The sequence below is a fragment of the Rhinoderma darwinii genome (genome assembly GCF_050947455.1).
Source record: "Rhinoderma darwinii isolate aRhiDar2 chromosome 1 unlocalized genomic scaffold, aRhiDar2.hap1 SUPER_1_unloc_26, whole genome shotgun sequence".
NCBI lineage: Eukaryota > Metazoa > Chordata > Amphibia > Anura > Rhinodermatidae > Rhinoderma > Rhinoderma darwinii.
This window is the reverse complement of record NW_027461663.1, coordinates 208406-235226: the sequence shown is the minus strand read 5'-3', so window position 1 is coordinate 235226 and position 26821 is coordinate 208406. Positions and strand designations below refer to the sequence as shown.

The window sequence follows — 26821 nt, the reverse complement described above, 5'->3', positions numbered from 1 at the left end:
CCTTCTTATAGACCAGGAAATCGTGGCAGTTGATGATGATGACGATCCTAATTGCGCGCGCTGGCCCTTTAAGGCCGGGCGCGAGCGTGCGCGCGCACCCTACGGGACCCAGCCGGACGGAGCGGAAGTGAGCGCTACAGTGAGTAAATTAGGGAATGTGGTCAGAGACATTTCTATGTTACTTGTGGCTTCTAGTCAGGATGGGGTGGACGGTGCAGATTCTTGGATAGGAATTCTTCAGGTGGGATCTCTAGTTTGGCTCATCAGAAGGTATCCCAGAAAGGGTTCAATTGCCCTTTAAAAATTACTTTTGTTTTATGAGAAACTAGGCACACTAACATCTCTTTACTGATCCAATACATCTATAGCATATACCAGGAACGTATTATCACACCTCTTTTTTTTTCTTCTAGGTGTCTATTTGAAAGTGAAAAGAAGCAAGATATTGAATCCTCCAGTCAGCGGCAATAGAGGAATCAGAGAACTGGTAATTAATATTATTATTAATTACTGATAATTATCAGGCTAGTTTCTAGCTCTGGACTTTCAGAGGTGTGGTAATACCTTCCTAGTATATAAGAATACATGTCTAGTAGTACATATATTGGCTACAGATATTTCAGGGCATTGTAAATGCCTTTGCATTCTGCACATGGATTCACTGCATTTACATTCCAACATACACATTCATCACCATCTCCCCTTTCCCAATAGGAAATTTTTGCTGTCATGTGGGCATTGTGGCAGGTATGGAGGGCCCTGTGGCCGGCATTGAGAGAAATGAGGTAACTGTGGCTGTCATGGGGCATTATGACTGGCAAAAGCAGAAATGAGGGCATTTTGGCTGGCATAGAGGACATTTTGGCTGTCATGGAGATATTGTGGCCGGGATAAGGGACATTGTGTGTAAAATGGGTTCAAAGTGGCTCTTATGGGAGTATTATGGCTTGCATTTAGGCATTGTTGCTTGAATGGGAGCCATTATGGCTGGCGTTGGAGCATTCCAGATGGAATAAGGCATATAGCGGGTGTCATGTGGGCATTGTGGCTTAAATTAGCGGCATTATGGTTAGAACAAGGCCATTCTAGTTTGCATAGGCTAATAATGGCATTGTGACTGGCATGGAGGGCATTGTGGCTGACATGTGCCATCATTGCTGGCATAGGGATTTGTGACTGTCATGTGGACATTGTGGTTGACAAAGAGGAAATGAGTAAATTGTAGCTGGCATGAAGGGCTTTGTTTTTAGGCAAATGAGAGCATTTTGTCTGTCATATGGGCATTGATTATATGTAGCTGTCAGTGTGACCTTGTGGTTGGCATAAGGGGCATTGGCAGCATTGTTACTGGCTGTTATGGTGGCATTTTGACTGGAATAATAGACATATCGGGTGTTATTGTGGCTGGCATGGGGGCTTTGTGGTTGTCATGTTGTCATTGTTTTTGGACAAGGGTGAAGTGAGGGTGTTGTGACTGGCATGGATGGTGTTGTGTCTCGCAAAAGGGGATGTGAGGACATTTTGGCTGTCATGCAGGCAATATGGTTGGTATACGGGCATTGGAGGTTTGTGGTTGTCGTTTTGGCATTGTGGCTGGCATAAGGGGTATTGTTTCCGGGATTAAGTACATTGTATCTGGCATTGTGGTTGGAATGTGGAATTATTGCTGGCATGAGGGCTTTGTGGTTGCCTTGAGGATATTGTGGTTGGCTAAAAGGAAATTAAGGACATTCTGGCTGGCATGGAGGTCATTGTAACTGGCAAAGGAGGAAGTGAGGGCATTTTGGTTATAGTGGGGATTCGTGGCTGGCATAAGGGCATTAAAGGCTTTTGCTGGTCAAAGAGGCATTGTGGCGAGCATAAGGTGCATTGACAGCATTGTTGCTTTAATAAAGTACATTGTGGCTGGCATGGGGGATTTGTGACTGGGAAAATGGATATAGCTGTTGTCATTTTGGCATTGTAGATTGCACAGGGGCATTGTGGGTGGTATGGAGACTTTCCTTTTGGAAAGGTGGCGATGAGGCATTCTGGCTGGCATGTATTTAATTGTGGCTGTAATAAGGACATAGTGGCTGAGATAAGAGATATTGTGGATGTCATGGTGGCATATTGGCTATTATGGTCAGCATTGTGACTGGAAAATATGAGTTTTTGCTGGCATGGAGCACTATAGCTGGTAGAAAGGATATGATGGCCTTCATGGGGCAATGAGACTGATTAGAGGATCATTAAGCTTATTGCAGTTGTCTTTGAGGAATTCTAATTCAGTGTGGCTGTCATGGGGGCATTTTAATAGTTATGAAGGTATTAGGGCTGGCATGGAGGGCATTGAGGTATTTATGTGGGCATTGTGGCTGGTAAAATGGGCAATGAGAGCATTGTAGTTGTCATTGGGGCATTTTGGCCATTGTAGGGCAATAGTTTCTGTCATGGGCACTGTGGCTCTCATGTGGGCTTTATTGTGAGTTTCATGGGGTATTGTGACTGGGATTACGAACATTGTGGATGTCATGAGGGCATTTTGAGGAGATAAGGAATATTGCAGATGGGGGTTTAGTAAATTTCATGGAGTCATTGTGGCTGGCAAGATGACTTTTTTGACTGTCATAGGGCATTATAGTTGTCATAGGGGCACTGAGGCCATTGTGGTTGTCATGGTTTTATTGCGGTTGGCTAAGGGGGCATTGAAGGCAATGTGTCTGGAATAAGGGGAATTGTGAGAGGTATAAAGGATACTGGGGACATTGTAGCTGTAATGGAGGCATTTTGGTTTGGATATGGGATAGTGGTGATTTCATATAAGCATGTTGTCTGCCACGGGGTACTTTGACTGTCATGGTGTTTTTGTGGTTAGTTAGCATTGTGTCTGGCATGGATGAAATTGTGGCTAACATTGGGGGCATTTTAACTGGGATAAGGGACATAGCAGGGGTCATGAGGGCATTGTGTCTGGCAGGTGTCATGGCTAGCATGGGGATTTGTATCTGTCATGTGCTAGTTGGCAAAGGGGGAAGTGAGCGCATTGTTGCTTTTTATTGCAGCATAGTGGCTCGTAAAGGGATATTGCCAGTTTTTAAATACCACTTGGGCATAGGGGCTGGCTTAAAGGGCATTGATTATTGCATGGAAGAGAGTTGATTGTGACTTAAAAGGAGGCAATATGGCTGGCATAAGGCATAGTGGCTCTTATAAGAACCTGGTGGCTGGCATGGGGCATAGTAAATGGCATAAGGTACTTTGTGGGTGTTATGGGGGCATTATGGCTGGCCTGAAGAGCATTGTGGCTTTTTTTGGGGTATTGTGGCTGGTATAGAGGGCACTCTGGTTGTCATGTGGGAATTTTGGTTGGCCTAGCAGGTATTGTGGCTTGCATAGGGTTCATTAAAGGCATTGTGATTGTCATGGGGAAAGGTGGTTGGCACTGAGGACTTTGTGGCAGGTACTGCAGCTTTTTAGGTATTGTTGTTCTCAAACGGGCATTGTGCTGTGATTGGAACATTGTGACTGTCATGACTTCTTAATTCAGGAGAGCAAAGAAGAAAAAATAACTTTACTCAAAAGGGTTTTTGTTCCAGGAGGCATAAGTTAAGTGAGAAATGGTTACTTATACTTTTGGGTAAAAGTATGTTTTCAGTCTTTTGTGGGGCTAATAAATGTTGATAAAATTACTCTTGAAAGTATTATCATTACGTAAAGTAGGTGTGATAGAAATAATTCACACAGTTTTGATAATAAAATGATTTTGAGTTGGATTTCCCTGGTCAGGTTGTGTTTGGTTGTGGTTTGCAAAAGGTTTTTTTTTTTCGATCGTAATTGTTCTTGTAGGATATTCTTGAGAATGTGATTGGTGAGTGTCACGGACACTGGGTTTGTGGACCCACTAGGCCACTCCGCTGTAGCGGGGCGGCAGCTGACCAGGTCACAGTCTATGCGAAAGTAAAATGGCAGACTGTAATGCTTGGGTACCTGAAATAGTCCGGGCGGTGGCTGTGGCTTCAGCACGGTTGGAGGCAGGTGCGGCAAGTGGCGCCAGACGTGGCGGGCAGTATCCGATGAGCGGTAGACACTTGACGTGGCAGATGGCACTTGACGTGGCAGATGGCACTTGACATGGCAGATGGCACTTGATGTGGCAGAAGGCACTTGACGTGGCAGATGGCACTTGACATGGCAGAAGGCACTAGAACGCGGGTAGGCACAGGAACAATACGGAATACAGGAACGGTAACATGGCACGGGTAACAGCTGGAACGGGAGACACTAAGGGACCATTTGCGAGACAGACTGGGAAAAAATAACAACGCTCAGGCAAGGATTAGAAGGCCAGGGGCCTTCTTATAGACCAGGAAATCGTGGCAGTTGATGATGATGACGATCCTAATTGCGCGCGCTGGCCCTTTAAGGCCGGGCGCGAGCGTGCGCGCGCACCCAAGGGGACCCAGCCGGACGGAGCGGAAGTGAGCGCTACAGTGAGTAAATTAGGGAATGTGGTCAGAGACATTTCTATGGTACTTGTGGCTTCTAGTCAGGATGGGGTGGACGGTGCAGATTCTTGGATAGGAATTCTTCAGGTGGGATCTCTAGTTTGGCTCATCAGAAGGTATCCCAGAAAGGGTTCAATTGCCCTTTAAAAATTACTTTTGTTTTATGAGAAACTAGGCACACTAACATCTCTTTACTGATCCAATACATCTATAGCATATACCAGGAACGTATTAACACACCTCTTTTTTTTTCTTCTAGGTGTCTATTTGAAAGTGAAAAGAAGCAAGATATGGAATCCTCCAGTCAGCGGCAATAGAGGAATCAGAGAACTGGTAATTAATATTATTGTTAATTACTGATAATTATCAGGCTAGTTTATAGCTCTGGACTTTCAGAGGTGTGGTAATACCTTCCTAGTATATAAGAATACATGTCTAGTAGTACATATATTGGCTACAGATATTTCATGGCATTGTAAATGCCTTTGCATTCTGCACATGGATTCACTGCATTTACATTCCAACATACACATTCATCACCATCTCCCCTTTCCCCATAGGAAATTTTTGCTGTCATGTGGGCATTGTGGCAGGTATGGAGGGCCCTGTGGCCGGCATTGAGAGAAATGAGGTAACTGTGGCTGTCATGGGGCATTATGACTGGCAAAAGCAGAAATGAGGGCATTTTGGCTGGCATAGAGGACATTTTGGCTGTCATGGAGATATTGTGGCCGGGATAAGGGACATTGTGGGTAAAATGGGTTCAAAGTGGCTCTTATGGGAGTATTATAGCTTGCATTTAGGCATTGTTGCTTGAATGGGAGCCATTATGGCTGGCGTTGGAGCATTCCAGATGGAATAAGGCATATAGCGGGTGTCATGTGGGCATTGTGGCTTAAATTAGCGGCATTATGGTTAGAACAAGGCCATTCTAGTTTGCATAGGCTAATAATGGCATTGTGACTGGCATGGAGGGCATTGTGGCTGACATGTGCCATCATTGCTGGCATAGGGATTTGTGACTGTCATGTGGACATTGTGGTTGACAAAGAGGAAATGAGTACATTGTAGCTGGCATGAAGGGCTTTGTTTTTAGGCAAATGAGAGCATTTTGTCTGTCATATGGGCATTGATTATATGTAGCTGTCAGTGTGTCCTTGTGGTTGGCATAAGGGGCATTGGCAGCATTGTTACTGGCTGTTATGTTGGCATTTTGACTGGAATAATAGACATATCGGGTGTTATTGTGGCTGGCATGGGGGCTTTGGGGTTGTCATGTTGTCATTGTTTTTGGACAAGGGTGAAGTGAGGGTGTTGTGACTGGCATGGATGGTGTTGTGTCTCGCAAAAGGGGATGTGAGGACATTTTGGCTGTCATGGAGGCAATATGGTTGGTATACGGGCATTGGAGGTTTGTGGTTGTCGTTTTGGCAATGTGGCTGGCATAAGGGGTATTGTTTCCGGGATTAAGTACATTGTATCTGGCATTGTGGTTGGAATGTGGAATTATTGCTGGCATGAGGGCTTTGTGGTTGCCTTGAGGATATTGTGGTTGGCTAAAAGGAAATTAAGGGCATTCTGGCTGGCATGGAGGTCATTGTAACTGGCAAAGGAGGAAGTGAGGGCATTTTGGTTATAGTGGGGATTCGTGGCTGGCATAAGGGCATTAAAGGCTTTTGCTGGTCAAAGAGGCATTGTGGCGAGCATAAGGTGCATTGACAGCATTGTTGCTTTAATAAAGTACATTGTGGCTGGCATGGGGGATTTGTGACTGGGAAAATGGATATAGCTGTTGTCATTTTGGCATTGTAGATTGCACAGGGGCATTGTGGGTGGTATGGAGACTTTCCTTTTGGAAAGGTGGCGATGAGGCATTCTGGCTGGCATGTATTTAATTGTGGCTGTAATAAGGACATAGTGGCTGAGATAAGAGATATTGTGGATGTCATGGTGGCATATTGGCTATTATGGTCAGCATTGTGACTGGAAAATATGAGTTTTTGCTGGCATGGAGCACTATAGCTGGTAGAAAGGATATGATGGCCTTCATGGGGCAATGAGACTGATTAGAGGATCATTAAGCTTATTGCAGTTGTCTTTGAGGAATTCTAATTCAGTGTGGCTGTCATGGGGGCATTTCAATAGTTATGAAGGTATTAGGGCTGGCATGGAGGGCATTGAGGTATTTATGTGGGCATTGTGGCTGGTAAAATGGGCAATGAGAGCATTGTAGTTGTCATTGGGGCATTTTGGCCATTGTAGGGCAATAGTTTCTGTCATGGGCACTGTGGCTCTCATGTGGGCTTTATTGTGAGTTTCATGGGGTATTGTGACTGGGATTACGAACATTGTGGATGTCATGAGGGCATTTTGAGGAGATAAGGAATATTGCAGATGGGGGTTTAGTAAATTTCATGGAGTCATTGTGGCTGGCAAGATGACTTTTTTGACTGTCATAGGGCATTATAGTTGTCATAGGGGCACTGAGGCCTTTGTGGTTGTCATGGTTTTATTGCGGTTGGCTAAGGGGGCATTGAGGGCAATGTGTCTGGAATAAGGGGAATTGTGAGAGGTATAAAGGATACTGGGGACATTGTAGCTGTAATGGGGGCATTTTGGTTTGGATATGGGATATTGGTGATTTCATATAAGCATGTTGTCTGCAATGGGGTACTTTGACTGTCATGGTGTTTTTGTGGTTAGTTAGCATTGTGTCTGGCATGGATGAAATTGTGGCTAACATTGGGGGCATTTTAACTGGGATAAGGGACATAGCAGGGGTCATGAGGGCATTGTGTCTGGCAGGTGTCATGGCTAGCATGGGGATTTGTATCTGTCATTTGCTAGTTGGCAAAGGGGGAAGTGAGCGCATTGTTGCTTTTTTATTGCAGCATAGTGGCTCGTAAAGGGATATTGCCAGTTTTTAAATACCACTTGGGCATAGGGGCTGGCTTAAAGGGCATTGATTATTGCATGGAAGAGAGTTGATTGTGACTTAAAAGGAGGCAATATGGCTGGCATAAGGCATAGTGGCTCTTATAAGAACCTGGTGGCTGGCATGGGGCATAGTAAATGGCATAAGGTACTTTGTGGGTGTTATGGGGGCATTATGGCTGGCCTGAAGAGCATTGTGGCTTTTTTTGGGGTATTGTGGCTGGTATAGAGGGCACTCTTGTTGTCATGTGGGAATTTTGGTTGGCCTAGCAGGTATTGTGGCTTGCATAGGGTTCATTAAAGGCATTGTGATTGTCATGGGGAAAGGTGGTTGGCACTGAGGACTTTGTGGCAGGTACTGCAGCTTTTTAGGTATTGTTCTCAAACGGGCATTGTGCTGTGATTGGAACATTGTGACTGTCGTGACTTCTTAATTCAGGAGAGCAAAGAAGAAAAAATAACTTTACTCAAAAGGGTTTTTGTTCCAGGAGGCATAAGTTAAGTGAGAAATGGTTACTTATACTTTTGTTTAAAAGTATGTTTTCAGTCTTTTGTGGGGCTAATAAATGTTGATAAAATTACTCTTGAAAGTATTATCATTACGTAAAGTAGGTGTGATAGAAATAATTCACACAGTTTTGATAATAAAATGATTTTGAGTTGGATTTCCCTGGTCAGGTTGTGTTTGGTTGTGGTTTGCAAAAGGTTATTTTTTTTTTATAGTAATTGTTCTTGTAGGATATTCTTGAGAATGTGATTGGTGAGTGTCACGGACACTGGGTTTGTGGACCCACTAGGCAGCTCCGCTGTAGCGGGGCGGCAGCTGACCAGGTCACAGTCTATGCGAAAGTAAAATGGCAGACTGTAATGCTTGGGTACCTGAAATAGTCCGGGCGGTGGCTGTGGCTTCAGCACGGTTGGAGGCAGGTGCGGCAAGTGGCGCCAGACGTGGCGGGCAGTATCCGATGAGCGGTAGACACTTGACGTGGCAGATGGCACGTGACGTGGCAGATGGCACTTGACGTGGCAGATGGCACTTGACATGGCAGATGGCACTTGACGTGGCAGAAGGCACTTGACGTGGCAGGTGGCACTTGACGTGGCAGAAGGCACTAGATCGCGGGTAGGCACAGGAACAATACGGAATACAGGAACGGTAACATGGCACGGGTAACAGCTGGAACGGGAGACACTAAGGGACTATTTGCGAGACAGACTGGGAAAGACTAACAACGCTCAGGCAAGGATTAGAAGGCCAGGGGCCTTCTTATAGACCAGGAAATCGTGGCAGTTGATGATGTTGACGATCCTAATTGCGCGCGCGCTGGCCCTTTAAGGCCGGGCACGAGCGTGCGCGCGCACCCTACGGGACCCAGCCAGACGGAGCGGAAGTGAGCGCTACAGTGAGTAAATTAGGGAATGTGGTCAGAAACATTTCTATGCTACTTGTGGCTTCTAGTCAGGATGGGGTGGACGGTGCAGATTCTTGGATAGGAATTCTTCAGGTGGGATCTCTAGTTTGGCTCATCAGAAGGTATCCCAGAAAGGGTTCAATTGCCCTTTAAAAATTACTTTTGTTTTATGAGAAACTAGGCACACTAACATCTCTTTACTGATCCAATACATCTATAGCATATACCAGGAACGTATTATCACACCTCTTTTTTTTTTTTTTCTAGGTGTCTATTTGAAAGTGAAAAGAAGCAAGATATGGAATCCTCCAGTCAGCGGCAATAGAGGAATCAGAGAACTGGTAATTAATATTATTAATTACTGATAATTATCAGGCTAGTTTCTAGCTCTGGACTTTCAGAGGTGTGGTAATACCTTCCTAGTATATAAGAATACATGTCTAGTAGTACATATATTGGCTACAGATATTTCAGGGCATTGTAAATGCCTTTGCATTCTGCACATGGATTCACTGCATTTACATTCCAACATACACATTCATCACCATCTCCCCTTTCCCAATAGGAAATTTTTGCTGTCATGTGGGCATTGTGGCAGGTATGGAGGGCCCTGTGGCCGGCATTGAGAGAAATGAGGTAACTGTGGCTGTCATGGAGCATTATGACTGGCAAAAGCAGAAATGAGGGAATTTTGGCTGGCATGGAGATATTGTGGCCAGGATAAGGGACATTGTGGGTAAAATGGGTTCAAAGTGGCTCTTATGGGAGTATTATGGCTTGCATTTAGGCATTGTTGCTTGAATGGGAGCCATTATGGCTGGCGTTGGAGCATTCCAGATGGAATAAGGCATATAGCGGGTGTCATGTGGGCATTGTGGCTTAAATTAGCGGCATTATGGTTAGAACAAGGCCATTCTAGTTTGCATAGGCTAATAATGGCATTGTGACTGGCATGGAGGGCATTGTGGCTGACATGTGCCATCATTGCTGGCATAGGGATTTGTGACTGTCATGTGGACATTGTGGTTGACAAAGAGGAAATGAGTACATTGTAGCTGGCATGAAGGGCTTTGTTTTTAGGCAAATTAGAGCATTTTGTCTGTCATATGGGCATTGATTATATGTAGCTGTCAGTGTGTCCTTGTGGTTGGCATAAGGGGCATTGGCAGCATTGTTACTGGCTGTTATGGCAGCATTTTGACTGGAATAATAGACATATCGGGTGTTATTGTGGCTGGCATGGGGGCTTTGTGGTTGTCATATTGTCATTGTTTTTGGCCAAGGGTGAAGTGAGGGCGTTGTGACTGGCATGGATGGTATTGTGTCTCGCAAAAGGGGATGTGAGGACATTTTGGCTGTCATGGAGGCAATATGGTTAGTATACGGGCATTGGAAGTTTGTGGTTGTCGTTTTGGCAATGTGGCTGGCATAAGGGGTATTGTTTCCGGGATTAAGTACATTGTATCTGGCATTGTGGCAAGAATGTGGAATTATGGCTGGCATGAGGGCTTTGTGGTTGCCTTGGGGATATTGTGGTTGGCTAAAAGGAAATTAAGGGCATTCTGGCTGGCATGGAGGTCATTGTAACTGGCAAAGGAGGAAGTGAGAGCATTTTGGTTATAGTTTGGATTCGTGGCTGGCATAAGGGCATTAAAGGCTTTTGCTGGTCAAAGAGGCATTGTGACGAGCATAAGGTGCATTGACAGCATTGTTGCTTTAATAAAGTATGGCTGGCATGGGGGATTTGTGACTGGGAAAATGGATATAGCTGTTGTCATTTTGGCATTGTAGATTGCACAGGGGCATTGTGGGTGGTATGGAGACTCCTTTTGGAAAGGTGGCGATGAGGGCATTCTGATTGGCATGAATTTAATTGTGGCTGTAATAAGGACATAGTGGCTGAGATAAGAGATATTGTGGATGTCATGGTGGCATATTGGCTCTTATGGTCAGCATTGTGACTGGAAAATATGATTTTTTGCTGGCATGGAGCACTATAGCTGGTAGAAAGGATATGATGGCCTTCATGGGGCAATGAGACTGATTAGAGGATCATTAAGCTTATTGCAGTTGTCTTTGAGGAATTCTAATTCAGTGTGGCTGTCATGGGGGCATTTTAATAGTTATGAAGGTATTAGGGCTGGCATGGAGGGAATTGAGGTATTTATGTGGGCATTGTGGCTGGTAAAATGGGCAATAAGAGCATTGTAGTTGTCATTGGGGCATTTTGGCCATTGTAGGGCAATAGTTTCTGTCATGGGCACTGTGGCTCTCATGTGGGCTTTATTGTGAGTTTCATGGGGTATTGTGACTGGGATTATTAACATTGTGGATGTCATGAGGGCATTTTGAGGAGATAAGGAATATTGCAGATGGGGGTTCAGTAAATTTCATGGAGTCATTGTGGCTGGCAAGATGACTTTTTTGACTGTCATAGGGCATTATAGTTGTCATAGGGGCACTGAGGCCATTGTGGTTGTCATGGTTTTATTGCGGTTGGCTAAGGGGGCATTGAGGGCAATGTGTCTGGAATAAGGGGAATTGTGAGAGGTATAAAGGATACTGGGGACATTGTAGCTGTAATGGGGGCATTTTGGTTTGGATATGGGATATTGCTGATTTCATATAAGCATGTTGTCTGCCATGGGGTACTTTGACTGTCATGGTGTTTTTGTGGTTAGTTAGCATTGTGTCTGGCATGGATGAAATTGTGGCTAACATTGGGGGCATTTTAACTGGGATAAGGGACATAGCAGGGGTCATGAGGGCATTGTGTCTGGCAGGTGTCACGGCTAGCATGGGGATTTGTATCTGTCATGTGCTAGTTGGCAAAGGGGGAAGTGAGCGCATTGTTGCTTTTTATTGCAGCATAGTGGCTCGTAAAGGGATATTGCCAGTTTTTAAATACCACTTGGGCATAGGGGCTGGCTTAAAGGGCATTGATTATTGCATGGAAGAGAGTTGATTGTGACTTAAAAGGAGGCAATATGGCTGGCTTAAGGCATAGTGGCTCTTTTAAGAACCTGGTGGCTGGCATGGGGCATAGTAAATGGCATAAGGTACTTTGTGGGTGTTATGGGGGCATTATGGCTGGCCTGAAGAGCATTGTGGCTTTTTTTGGGGTATTGTGGCTGGTATAGAGGGCACTCTGGTTGTCATGTGGGAATTTTGGTTGGCCTATCAGGTATTGTGGCTTGCATAGGGTTCATTAAAGGCATTGTGATTGTCATGGGGAAAGGTGGTTGGCACTGAGGACTTTGTGGCAGGTACTGCAGCTTTTTAGGTATTGTTGTTCTCAAACGGGCATTGTGCTGTGATTGGAACATTGTGACTGTCGTGACTTCTTAATTCAGGAGAGCAAAGAAGAAAAAATAACTTTACTCAAAAGGGTTTTTGTTCCAGGAGGCATAAGTTAAGTAAGAAATGGTTACTTATACTTTTGTTTAAAAGTATGTTTTCAGTCTTTTGTGGGGCTAATAAATGTTGATAAAATTACTCTTGAAAGTATTATCATTACGTAAAGTAGGTGTGATAGAAATAATTCACACAGTTTTGATAATAAAATGATTTTGAGTTGGATTTCCATGGCCAGGTTGTGTTTGGTTGTGGTTTGCAAAAGGTTTTTTTTTTCGATCGTAATTGTTCTTGTAGGATATTCTTGAGAATGTGATTGGTGAGTGTCACGGACACTGGGTTTGTGGACCCACTAGGCCGCTCCGCTGTAGCGGGGCGGCAGCTGACCAGGTCACAGTCTATGCGAAAGTAAAATGGCAGACTGTAATGCTTGGGTACCTGAAATTGTCCGGGCGGTGGCTGTGGCTTCAGCACGGTTGGAGGCAGGTGCGGCAAGTGGCGCCAGACGTGGCGGGCAGTATCCGATGAGCGGTAGACACTTGACGTGGCAGATGGCACGACGTGGCAGATGGCACTTGATGTGGCAGATGGCACTTGACGTGGCAGATGGCACTTGACATGGCAGATGGCACTAGATCGCGGGTAGGCACAGGAACAATACGGAATACAGGAACGGTAACATGGCACGGGTAACAGCTGGAACGGGAGACACTAAGGGACCATTTGCGAGACAGACTGGGAAAAACTAACAACGCTCAGGCAAGGATTAGAAGGCCAGGGGCCTTCTTATAGACCAGGAAATCGTGGCAGTTGATGATGATGACGATCCTAATTGCGCGCGCTGGCCCTTTAAGGCCGGGCGCGAGCGTGCGCGCGCACCCAAGGAGACCCAGCCGGACGGAGCGGAAGTGAGCGCTACAGTGAGTAAATTAGGGAATGTGGTCAGAGACATTTCTATGGTACTTGTGGCTTCTAGTCAGGATGGGGTGGACGGTGCAGATTCTTGGATAGGAATTCTTCAGGTGGGATCTCTAGTTTGGCTCATCAGAAGGTATCCCAGAAAGGGTTCAATTGCCCTTTAAAAATTACTTTTGTTTTATGAGAAACTAGGCACACTAACATCTCTTTACTGATCCAATACATCTATAGCATATACCAGGAACGTGTTATCACACCTCTTTTTTTTTTTTTCTAGGTGTCTATTTGAAAGTGAAAAGAAGCAAGATATGGAATCCTCCAGTCAGCGGCAATAGAGGAATCAGAGAACTGGTAATTAATATTATTATTAATTACTGATTATTATCAGGCTAGTTTCTAGCTCTGGACTTTCAGAGGTGTGGTAATACCTTCCTAGTATATAAGAATACATGTCTAGTAGTACATATATTGGCTACAGATATTTCAGGGCATTGTAAATGCCTTTGCATTCTGCACATGGATTCACTGCATTTACATTCCAACATACACATTCATCACCATCTCCCCTTTCCCCATAGGAAATTTTTGCTGTCATGTGGGCATTGTGGCATTTATGGAGGGCCCTGTGGCCGGCATTGAGAGAAATGAGGTAACTGTGGCTGTCATGGGGCATTATGACTGGCAAAAGCAGAAATGAGGGCATTTTGGCTGGCATAGAGGACATTTTGGCTGTCATGGAGATATTGTGGCCGGGATAAGGGACATTGTGGGTGAAATGGGTTCAAAGTGGCTCTTATGGGAGTATTATGGCTTGCATTTAGGCATTGTTGCTTGAATGGGAGCCATTATGGCTGGCGTTGGAGCATTCCAGATGGAATAAGGCATATAGCGGGTGTCATGTGGGCATTGTGGCTTAAATTAGCGGCATTATGGTTAGAACAAGGCCATTCTAGTTTGCATAGGCTAATAATGGCATTGTGACTGGCATGGAGGGCATTGTGGCTGACATGTGCCATCATTGCTGGCATAGGGATTTGTGACTGTCATGTGGACATTGTGGTTGACAAAGAGGAAATGAGTACATTGTAGCTGGCATGAAGGGCTTTGTTTTTAGGCAAATGAGAGCATTTTGTCTGTCATATGGGCATTGATTATATGTAGCTGTCAGTGTGTCCTTGTGGTTGGCATAAGGGGCATTGGCAGCATTGTTACTGGCTGTTATGTTGGCATTTTGACTGGAATAATAGACATATCGGGTGTTATTGTGGCTGGCATGGGGGCTTTGTGGTTGTCATGTTGTCATTGTTTTTGGACAAGGGTGAAGTGAGGGTGTTGTGACTGGCATGGATGGTGTTGTGTCTCGCAAAAGGGGATGTGAGGACATTTTGGCTGTCATGGAGGCAATATGGTTAGTATACGGGCATTGGAAGTTTGTGGTTGTCGTTTTGGCAATGTGGCTGGCATAAGGGGTATTGTTTCCGGGATTAAGTACATTGTATCTGGCATTGTGGCAAGAATGTGGAATTATGGCTGGCATGAGGGCTTTGTGGTTGCCTTGGGGATATTGTGGTTGGCTAAAAGGAAATTAAGGGCATTCTGGCTGGCATGGAGGTCATTGTAACTGGCAAAGGAGGAAGTGAGAGCATTTTGGTTATAGTTTGGATTCGTGGCTGGCATAAGGGCATTAAAGGCTTTTGCTGGTCAAAGAGGCATTGTGACGAGCATAAGGTGCATTGACAGCATTGTTGCTTTAATAAAGTATGGCTGGCATGGGGGATTTGTGACTGGGAAAATGGATATAGCTGTTGTCATTTTGGCATTGTAGATTGCACAGGGGCATTGTGGGTGGTATGGAGACTCCTTTTGGAAAGGTGGCGATGAGGGCATTCTGATTGGCATGAATTTAATTGTGGCTGTAATAAGGACATAGTGGCTGAGATAAGAGATATTGTGGATGTCATGGTGGCATATTGGCTCTTATGGTCAGCATTGTGACTGGAAAATATGATTTTTTGCTGGCATGGAGCACTATAGCTGGTAGAAAGGATATGATGGCCTTCATGGGGCAATGAGACTGATTAGAGGATCATTAAGCTTATTGCAGTTGTCTTTGAGGAATTCTAATTCAGTGTGGCTGTCATGGGGGCATTTTAATAGTTATGAAGGTATTAGGGCTGGCATGGAGGGAATTGAGGTATTTATGTGGGCATTGTGGCTGGTAAAATGGGCAATAAGAGCATTGTAGTTGTCATTGGGGCATTTTGGCCATTGTAGGGCAATAGTTTCTGTCATGGGCACTGTGGCTCTCATGTGGGCTTTATTGTGAGTTTCATGGGGTATTGTGACTGGGATTATTAACATTGTGGATGTCATGAGGGCATTTTGAGGAGATAAGGAATATTGCAGATGGGGGTTCAGTAAATTTCATGGAGTCATTGTGGCTGGCAAGATGACTTTTTTGACTGTCATAGGGCATTATAGTTGTCATAGGGGCACTGAGGCCATTGTGGTTGTCATGGTTTTATTGCGGTTGGCTAAGGGGGCATTGAGGGCAATGTGTCTGGAATAAGGGGAATTGTGAGAGGTATAAAGGATACTGGGGACATTGTAGCTGTAATGGGGGCATTTTGGTTTGGATATGGGATATTGCTGATTTCATATAAGCATGTTGTCTGCCATGGGGTACTTTGACTGTCATGGTGTTTTTGTGGTTAGTTAGCATTGTGTCTGGCATGGATGAAATTGTGGCTAACATTGGGGGCATTTTAACTGGGATAAGGGACATAGCAGGGGTCATGAGGGCATTGTGTCTGGCAGGTGTCACGGCTAGCATGGGGATTTGTATCTGTCATGTGCTAGTTGGCAAAGGGGGAAGTGAGCGCATTGTTGCTTTTTATTGCAGCATAGTGGCTCGTAAAGGGATATTGCCAGTTTTTAAATACCACTTGGGCATAGGGGCTGGCTTAAAGGGCATTGATTATTGCATGGAAGAGAGTTGATTGTGACTTAAAAGGAGGCAATATGGCTGGCTTAAGGCATAGTGGCTCTTTTAAGAACCTGGTGGCTGGCATGGGGCATAGTAAATGGCATAAGGTACTTTGTGGGTGTTATGGGGGCATTATGGCTGGCCTGAAGAGCATTGTGGCTTTTTTTGGGGTATTGTGGCTGGTATAGAGGGCACTCTGGTTGTCATGTGGGAATTTTGGTTGGCCTATCAGGTATTGTGGCTTGCATAGGGTTCATTAAAGGCATTGTGATTGTCATGGGGAAAGGTGGTTGGCACTGAGGACTTTGTGGCAGGTACTGCAGCTTTTTAGGTATTGTTGTTCTCAAACGGGCATTGTGCTGTGATTGGAACATTGTGACTGTCGTGACTTCTTAATTCAGGAGAGCAAAGAAGAAAAAATAACTTTACTCAAAAGGGTTTTTGTTCCAGGAGGCATAAGTTAAGTAAGAAATGGTTACTTATACTTTTGTTTAAAAGTATGTTTTCAGTCTTTTGTGGGGCTAATAAATGTTGATAAAATTACTCTTGAAAGTATTATCATTACGTAAAGTAGGTGTGATAGAAATAATTCACACAGTTTTGATAATAAAATGATTTTGAGTTGGATTTCCATGGCCAGGTTGTGTTTGGTTGTGGTTTGCAAAAGGTTTTTTTTTTCGATCGTAATTGTTCTTGTAGGATATTCTTGAGAATGTGATTGGTGAGTGTCACGGACACTGGGTTTGTGGACCCACTAGGCCGCTCCGCTGTAGCGGGGCGGCAGCTGACCAGGTCACAGTCTATGCGAAAGTAAAATGGCAGACTGTAATGCTTGGGTACCTGAAATTGTCCGGGCGGTGGCTGTGGCTTCAGCACGGTTGGAGGCAGGTGCGGCAAGTGGCGCCAGACGTGGCGGGCAGTATCCGATGAGCGGTAGACACTTGACGTGGCAGATGGCACGACGTGGCAGATGGCACTTGATGTGGCAGATGGCACTTGACGTGGCAGATGGCACTTGACATGGCAGATGGCACTAGATCGCGGGTAGGCACAGGAACAATACGGAATACAGGAACGGTAACATGGCACGGGTAACAGCTGGAACGGGAGACACTAAGGGACCATTTGCGAGACAGACTGGGAAAAACTAACAACGCTCAGGCAAGGATTAGAAGGCCAGGGGCCTTCTTATAGACCAGGAAATCGTGGCAGTTGATGATGATGACGATCCTAATTGCGCGCGCTGGCCCTTTAAGGCCGGGCGCGAGCGTGCGCGCGCACCCAAGGAGACCCAGCCGGACGGAGCGGAAGTGAGCGCTACAGTGAGTAAATTAGGGAATGTGGTCAGAGACATTTCTATGGTACTTGTGGCTTCTAGTCAGGATGGGGTGGACGGTGCAGATTCTTGGATAGGAATTCTTCAGGTGGGATCTCTAGTTTGGCTCATCAGAAGGTATCCCAGAAAGGGTTCAATTGCCCTTTAAAAATTACTTTTGTTTTATGAGAAACTAGGCACACTAACATCTCTTTACTGATCCAATACATCTATAGCATATACCAGGAACGTGTTATCACACCTCTTTTTTTTTTTTTCTAGGTGTCTATTTGAAAGTGAAAAGAAGCAAGATATGGAATCCTCCAGTCAGCGGCAATAGAGGAATCAGAGAACTGGTAATTAATATTATTATTAATTACTGATTATTATCAGGCTAGTTTCTAGCTCTGGACTTTCAGAGGTGTGGTAATACCTTCCTAGTATATAAGAATACATGTCTAGTAGTACATATATTGGCTACAGATATTTCAGGGCATTGTAAATGCCTTTGCATTCTGCACATGGATTCACTGCATTTACATTCCAACATACACATTCATCACCATCTCCCCTTTCCCCATAGGAAATTTTTGCTGTCATGTGGGCATTGTGGCATTTATGGAGGGCCCTGTGGCCGGCATTGAGAGAAATGAGGTAACTGTGGCTGTCATGGGGCATTATGACTGGCAAAAGCAGAAATGAGGGCATTTTGGCTGGCATAGAGGACATTTTGGCTGTCATGGAGATATTGTGGCCGGGATAAGGGACATTGTGGGTGAAATGGGTTCAAAGTGGCTCTTATGGGAGTATTATGGCTTGCATTTAGGCATTGTTGCTTGAATGGGAGCCATTATGGCTGGCGTTGGAGCATTCCAGATGGAATAAGGCATATAGCGGGTGTCATGTGGGCATTGTGGCTTAAATTAGCGGCATTATGGTTAGAACAAGGCCATTCTAGTTTGCATAGGCTAATAATGGCATTGTGACTGGCATGGAGGGCATTGTGGCTGACATGTGCCATCATTGCTGGCATAGGGATTTGTGACTGTCATGTGGACATTGTGGTTGACAAAGAGGAAATGAGTACATTGTAGCTGGCATGAAGGGCTTTGTTTTTAGGCAAATGAGAGCATTTTGTCTGTCATATGGGCATTGATTATATGTAGCTGTCAGTGTGTCCTTGTGGTTGGCATAAGGGGCATTGGCAGCATTGTTACTGGCTGTTATGTTGGCATTTTGACTGGAATAATAGACATATCGGGTGTTATTGTGGCTGGCATGGGGGCTTTGTGGTTGTCATGTTGTCATTGTTTTTGGACAAGGGTGAAGTGAGGGTGTTGTGACTGGCATGGATGGTGTTGTGTCTCGCAAAAGGGGATGTGAGGACATTTTGGCTGTCATGGAGGCAATATGGTTAGTATACGGGCATTGGAAGTTTGTGGTTGTCGTTTTGGCAATGTGGCTGACATAAGGGGTATTGTTTCCGGAATTAAGTACATTGTATCTGGCATTGTGGCAAGAATGTGGAATTATGGCTGGCATGAGGGCTTTGTGGTTGCCTTGGGGATATTGTGGTTGGCTAAAAGGAAATTAAGGTCATTCTGGCTGGCATGGAGGTCATTGTAACTGGCAAAGGAGGAAGTGAGGGCATTTTGGTTATAGTGGGGATTCGTGGCTGGCATAAGGGCATTAAAGGCTTTTGCTGGTCAAAGAGGCATTGTGGCGAGCATAAGGTGCATTGACAGCATTGTTGCTTTAATAAAGTACATTGTGGCTGGCATGGGGGATTTGTGACTGGGAAAATGGATATAGCTGTTGTCATTTTGGCATTGTAGATTGCACAGGGGCATTGTGGGTGGTATGGAGACTCCTTTTGGAAAGGTGGCGATGAGGGCATTCTGACTGGCATGAATTTAATTGTGGCTGTAATAAGGACATAGTGGCTGAGATAAGAGATATTGTGGATGTCATGGTGGTATATTGGCTCTTATGGTCAGCATTGTGACTGGAAAATATGATTTTTTGCTGGCATGGAGCACTATAGCTGGTAGAAAGGATATGATGGCCTTCATGGGGCAATGAGACTGATTAGAGGATCATTAAGCTTATTGCAGTTGTCTTTGAGGAATTCTAATTCAGTGTGGCTGTCATGGGGGCATTTTAATAGTTATGAAGGTATTAGGGCTGGCATGGAGGGAATTGAGGTATTTATGTGGGCATTGTGGCTGGTAAAATGGGCAATAAGAGCATTGTAGTTGTCATTGGGGCATTTTGGCCATTGTAGGGCAATAGTTTCTGTCATGGGCACTGTGGCTCTCATGTGGGCTTTATTGTGAGTTTCATGGGGTATTGTGACTGGGATTATTAACATTGTGGATGTCATGAGGGCATTTTGAGGAGATAAGGAATATTGCAGATGGGGGTTCAGTAAATTTCATGGAGTCATTGTGGCTGGCAAGATGACTTTTTTGACTGTCATAGGGCATTATAGTTGTCATAGGGGCACTGAGGCCATTGTGGTTGTCATGGTTTTATTGCGGTTGGCTAAGGGGGCATTGAGGGCAATGTGTCTGGAATAAGGGGAATTGTGAGAGGTATAAAGGATACTGGGGACATTGTAGCTGTAATGGGGGCATTTTGGTTTGGATATGGGATATTGCTGATTTCATATAAGCATGTTGTCTGCCATGGGGTACTTTGACTGTCATGGTGTTTTTGTGGTTAGTTAGCATTGTGTCTGGCATGGATGAAATTGTGGCTAACATTGGGGGCATTTTAACTGGGATAAGGGACATAGCAGGGGTCATGAGGGCATTGTGTCTGGCAGGTGTCACTGCTAGCATGGGGATTTGTATCTGTCATGTGCTAGTTGGCAAAGGGGGAAGTGAGCGCATTGTTGCTTTTTATTGCAGCATAGTGGCTCGTAAAGGGATATTGCCAGTTTTTAAATACCACTTGGGCATAGTGGCTGGCTTAAAGGGCATTGATTATTGCATGGAAGAGAGTTGATTGTGACTTAAAAGGAGGCAATATGGCTGGCTTAAGGCATAGTGGCTCTTTTAAGAACCTGGTGGCTGGCATGGGGCATAGTAAATGGCATAAGGTACTTTGTGGGTGTTATGGGGGCATTATGGCTGGCCTGAAGAGCATTGTGGCTTTTTTTGGGGTATTGTGGCTGGTATAGAGGGCACTCTGGTTGTCATGTGGGAATTTTGGTTGGCCTAGCAGGTATTGTGGCTTGCATAGGGTTCATTAAAGGCATTGTGATTGTCATGGGGAAAGGTGGTTGGCACTGAGGACTTTGTGGCAGGTACTGCAGCTTTTTAGGTATTGTTGTTCTCAAACGGGCATTGTGCTGTGATTGGAACATTGTGACTGTCGTGACTTCTTAATTCAGGAGAGCAAAGAAGAAAAAATAACTTTACTCAAAAGGGTTTTTGTTCCAGGAGGCATAAGTTAAGTAAGAAATGATTACTTATACTTTTGTTTAAAAGTATGTTTTCAGTCTTTTGTGGGGCTAATAAATGTTGATAAAATTACTCTTGAAAGTATTATCATTACGTAAAGTAGGTGTGATAGAAATAATTCACACAGTTTTGATAATAAAATGATTTTGAGTTGGATTTCCATGGTCAGGTTGTGTTTGGTTGTGGTTTGCAAAAGGTTTTTTTTTTCGATCGTAATTGTTCTTGTAGGATATTCTTGAGAATGTGATTGGTGAGTGTCACGGACACTGGGTTTGTGGACCCACTAGGCCGCTCCGCTGTAGCGGGGCGGCAGCTGACCAGGTCACAGTCTATGCGAAAGTAAAATGGCAGACTGTAATGCTTGGGTACCTGAAATTGTCCGGGCGGTGGCTGTGGCTTCAGCACGGTTGGAGGCAGGTGCGGCAAGTGGCGCCAGACGTGGCGGGCAGTATCCGATGAGCGGTAGACACTTGACGTGGCAGATGGCACGACGTGGCAGATGGCACTTGATGTGGCAGATGGCACTTGACGTGGCAGATGGCACTTGACGTGGCAGATGGCACTTGACATGGCAGATGGCACTTGACGTGGCAGAAGGCACTTGACGTGGCAGATGGCACTTGACGTGGCAGAAGGCACTAGAACGCGGGTAGGCACAGGAACAATACGGAATACAGGAACGGTAACATGGCACGGGTAACAGCTGGAACGGGAGACACTAAGGGACCATTTGCGAGACAGACTGGGAAAAACTAACAACGCTCAGGCAAGGATTAGAAGGCCAGGGGCCTTCTTATAGACCAGGAAATCGTGGCAGTTGATGATGATGACGATCCTAATTGCGCGCGCTGGCCCTTTAAGGCCGGGCGCGAGCGTGCGCGCGCACCCTACGGGACCCAGCCGGACGGAGCGGAAGTGAGCGCTACAGTGAGTAAATTAGGGAATGTGGTCAGAGACATTTCTATGCTACTTGTGGCTTCTAGTCAGGATGGGGTGGACGGTGCAGATTCTTGGATAGGAATTCTTCAGGTGGGATCTCTAGTTTGGCTCATCAGAAGGTATCCCAGAAAGGGTTCAATTGCCCTTTAAAAATTACTTTTATTTTATGAGAAACTAGGCACACTAACATCTCTTCACTGATCCAATACATCTATAGCATATACCAGGAACGTATTATCACACCTCTTTTTTTTTTTTTCTAGGTGTCTATTTGAAAGTGAAAAGAAGCAAGATATGGAATCCTCCAGTCAGCGGCAATAGAGGAATCAGAGAACTGGTAATTAATATTATTATTAATTACTGATTATTATCAGGCTAGTTTCTAGCTCTGGACTTTCAGAGGTGTGGTAATACCTTCCTAGTATATAAGAATACATGTCTAGTAGTACATATATTGGCTACAGATATTTCAGGGCATTGTAAATGCCTTTGCATTCTGCACATGGATTCACTGCATTTACATTCCAACATACACATTCATCACCATCTCCCCTTTCCCAATAGGAAATTTTTGCTGTCATGTGGGCATTGTGGCAGGTATGGAGGGCCCTCTGTGGCCGGCATTGAGGGAAATGAGGTAACTGTGGCTGTCATGGGGCATTATGACTGGCAAAAGCAGAAATGAGGGCATTTTGGCTGGCATGGAGATATTGTGGCCGCGATAAGGGACATTGTGGGTAAAATGGGTTCAAAGTGGCTCTTATGGGAGTATTATGGCTTGCATTTAGGCATTGTTGCTTGAATGGGAGCCATTATGGCTGGCGTTGGAGCATTCCAGATGGAATAAGGCATATAGCGGGTGTCATGTGGGCATTGTGGCTTAAATTAGCGGCATTGTGGTTAGAACAAGGCCATTCTAGTTTGCATAGGCTAATAATGGCATTGTGACTGGCATGGAGGGCATTGTGGCTGACATGTGCCATCATTGCTGGCATAGGGATTTGTGACTGTCATGTGGACATTGTGGTTGACAAAGAGGAAATGAGTAGATTGTAGCTGGCATGAAGGGCTTTGTTTTTAGGCAAATGAGAGCATTTTGTCTGTCATATGGGCATTGATTATATGTAGCTGTCAGTGTGTCCTTGTGGTTGGCATAAGGGGCATTGGCAGCATTGTTACTGGCTGTTATGGCGGCATTTTGACTGGAATAATAGACATATCGGGTGTTATTGTGGCTGGCATGGGGGCTTTGTGGTTGTCATGTTGTCATTGTTTTTGGCCAAAGGTGAAGTGAGGGCGTTGTGACTGGCATGGATGGTATTGTGTCTCGCAAAAGGGGATGTGAGGACATTTTGGCTGTCATGGAGGCAATATGGTTAGTATACGGGCATTGGAAGTTTGTGGTTGTCGTTTTGGCAATGTGGCTGGCATAAGGGGTATTGTTTCCGGGATTAAGTACATTGTATCTGGCATTGTGGCAAGAATGTGGAATTATGGCTGGCATGAGGGCTTTGTGGTTGCCTTGGGGATATTGTGGTTGGCTAAAAGGAAATTAAGGGCATTCTGGCTGGCATGGAGGTCATTGTAACTGGCAAAGGAGGAAGTGAGAGCATTTTGGTTATAGTGGGGATTCAAGGCTGGCATAAGGGCATTAAAGGCTTTTGCTGGTCAAAGAGGCATTGTGGCGAGCATAAGGTGCATTGACAGCATTGTTGCTTTAATAAAGTATGGCTGGCATGGGGAATTTGTGACTGGGAAAATGGATATAGCTGTTGTCATTTTGGCATTGTAGATTGCACAGGGGCATTGTGGGTGGTATGGAGACTTTCCTTTTGGAAAGGTGGCGATGAGGGCATTCTGGCTGGCATGAATTTAATTGTGGCTGTAATAAGGACATAGTGGCTGAGATAAGAGATATTGTGGATGTCATGGTGGCATATTGGCTCTTATGGTCAGCATTGTGACTGGAAAATATGATTTTTTGCTGGCATGGAGCACTATAGCTGGTAGAAAGGATATGATGGCCTTCATGGGGCAATGAGACTGATTAGAGGATCATTAAGCTTATTGCAGTTGTCTTTGAGGAATTCTAATTCAGTGTGGCTGTCATGGGGGCATTTTAATAGTTATGAAGGTATTAGGGCTGGCATGGAGGGCATTGAGGTATTTATGTGGGCATTGTGGCTGGTAAAATGGGCAATGAGAGCATTGTAGTTGTCATTGGGGCATTTTGGCCATTGTAGGGCAATAGTTTCTGTCATGGGCACTGTGGCTCTCATGTGGGCTTTATTGTGAGTTTCATGGGGTATTGTGACTGGGATTATGAACATTGTGGATGTCATGAGGGCATTTTGAGGAGATAAGGAATATTGCAGATGGGGGTTCAGTAAATTTCATGGAGTCATTGTGGCTGGCAAGATGACTTTTTTGACTGTCATAGGGCATTATAGTTGTCATAGGGGCACTGAGGCCATTGTGGTTGTCATGGTTTTATTGCGGTTGGCTAAGGGGGCATTGAGGGCAATGTGTCTGGAATAAGGGGAATTGTGAGAGGTATAAAGGATACTGGGGACATTGTAGCTGTAATGGTGGCATTTTGGTTTGGATATGGGATATTGGTGATTTCATATAAGCATGTTGTCTGCCATGGGTACTTTGACTGTCATGGTGTTTTTGTGGTTAGTTTAGCATTGTGTCTGGCATGGATGAAATTGTGGCTAACATTGGGGGCATTTTAACTGGGATAAGGGACATAGCAGGGGTCATGAGGGCATTGTGTCTGGCAGGTGTCACGGCTAGCATGGGGATTTGTATCTGTCATGTGCTAGTTGGCAAAGGGGGAAGTGAGCGCATTGTTGCTTTTTATTGCAGCATAGTGGCTCGTAAAGGGATATTGCCAGTTTTAAATACCACTTGGGCATAGGGGCTGGCTTAAAGGGCATTGATTATTGCATGGAAGAGAGTTGATTGTGACTTAAAAGGAGGCAATATGGCTGGCTTAAGGCATAGTGGCTCTTTTAAGAACCTGGTGGCTGGCATGGGGCATAGTAAATGGCATAAGGTACTTTGTGGGTGTTATGGGGGCATTATGGCTGGCCTGAAGAGCATTGTGGCTTTTTTTGGGGTATTGTGGCTGGTATAGAGGGCACTCTGGTTGTCATGTGGGAATTTTGGTTGGCCTAGCAGGTATTGTGGCTTGCATAGGGTTCATTAAAGGCATTGTGATTGTCATGGGGAAAGGTGGTTGGCACTGAGGACTTTGTGGCAGGTACTGCAGCTTTTTAGGTATTGTTGTTCTCAAACGGGCATTGTGCTGTGATTGGAACATTGTGACTGTCGTGACTTCTTAATTCAGGAGAGCAAAGAAGAAAAAATAACTTTACTCAAAAGGGTTTTTGTTCCAGGAGGCATAAGTTAAGTAAGAAATGATTACTTATACTTTTGTTTAAAAGTTATGTTTTCAGTCTTTTGTGGGGCTAATAAATGTTGATAAAATTACTCTTGAAAGTATTATCATTACGTAAAGTAGGTGTGATAGAAATAATTCACACAGTTTTGATAATAAAATGATTTTGAGTTGGATTTCCATGGTCAGGTTGTGTTTGGTTGTGGTTGCAAAAGGTTTTTTTTTTCGATCGTAATTGTTCTTGTAGGATATTCTTGAGAATGTGATTGGTGAGTGTCACGGACACTGGGTTTGTGGACCCACTAGGCCGCTCCGCTGTAGCGGGGCGGCAGCTGACCAGGTCACAGTCTATGCGAAAGTAAAATGGCAGACTGTAATGCTTGGGTACCTGAAATTGTCCGGGCGGTGGCTGTGGCTTCAGCACGGTTGGAGGCAGGTGCGGCAAGTGGCGCCAGACGTGGCGGGCAGTATCCGATGAGCGGTAGACACTTGACGTGGCAGATGGCACGACGTGGCAGATGGCACTTGATGTGGCAGATGGCACTTGACGTGGCAGATGGCACTTGACGTGGCAGATGGCACTTGACATGGCAGATGGCACTTGACGTGGCAGAAGGCACTTGACGTGGCAGATGGCACTTGACGTGGCAGAAGGCACTAGAACGCGGGTAGCACAGGAACAATACGGAATACAGGAACGGTAACATGGCACGGGTAACAGCTGGAACGGGAGACACTAAGGGACCATTTGCGAGACAGACTGGGAAAAACTAACAACGCTCAGGCAAGGATTAGAAGGCCAGGGGCCTTCTTATAGACCAGGAAATCGTGGAAGTTGATGATGATGACGATCCTAATTGCGCGCGCTGGCCCTTTAAGGCCAGGCGCGAGCGTGCGCGCGCACCCTACGGGACCCAGCCGGACGGAGCGGAAGTGAGCGCTACAGTGAGTAAATTAGGGAATGTGGTCAGAGACATTTCTATGCTACTTGTGGCTTCTAGTCAGGATGGGGTGGACGGTGCAGATTCTTGGATAGGAATTCTTCAGGTGGGATCTCTAGTTTGGCTCATCAGAAGGTATCCCAGAAAGGGTTCAATTGCCCTTTAAAAATTACTTTTATTTTATGAGAAACTAGGCACACTAACATCTCTTCACTGATCCAATACATCTATAGCATATACCAGGAACGTATTATCACACCTCTTTTTTTTTTTTTCTAGGTGTCTATTTGAAAGTGAAAAGAAGCAAGATATGGAATCCTCCAGTCAGCGGCAATAGAGGAATCAGAGAACTGGTAATTAATATTATTATTAATTACTGATTATTATCAGGCTAGTTTCTAGCTCTGGACTTTCAGAGGTGTGGTAATACCTTCCTAGTATATAAGAATACATGTCTAGTAGTACATATATTGGCTACAGATATTTCAGGGCATTGTAAATGCCTTTGGCATTCTGCACATGGATTCATGCATTTACATTCCAACATACACATTCATCACCATCTCCCCTTTCCCAATAGGAAATTTTTGCTGTCATGTGGGCATGTTGGCAGTATGGAGGGCCCTGTGGCCGGCATTGAGGGAAATGAGGTAACTGTGGCT

The 26821-nt window shown here is 44.9% G+C and overlaps 1 long non-coding RNA gene across 1 annotated transcript; it reads left to right on the top strand.

The window, feature by feature from the left end:
- LOC142671133 (uncharacterized) lies at positions 1-26514 on the top strand. Its single transcript, XR_012851792.1, has 7 exons — positions 1-487; positions 4747-4820; positions 9101-9174; positions 13383-13456; positions 17689-17762; positions 22076-22149; positions 26439-26514. It is a non-coding gene; the product is annotated as an uncharacterized LOC142671133 (long non-coding RNA).
- Positions 26515-26821: the final 307 nt, after the last annotated feature.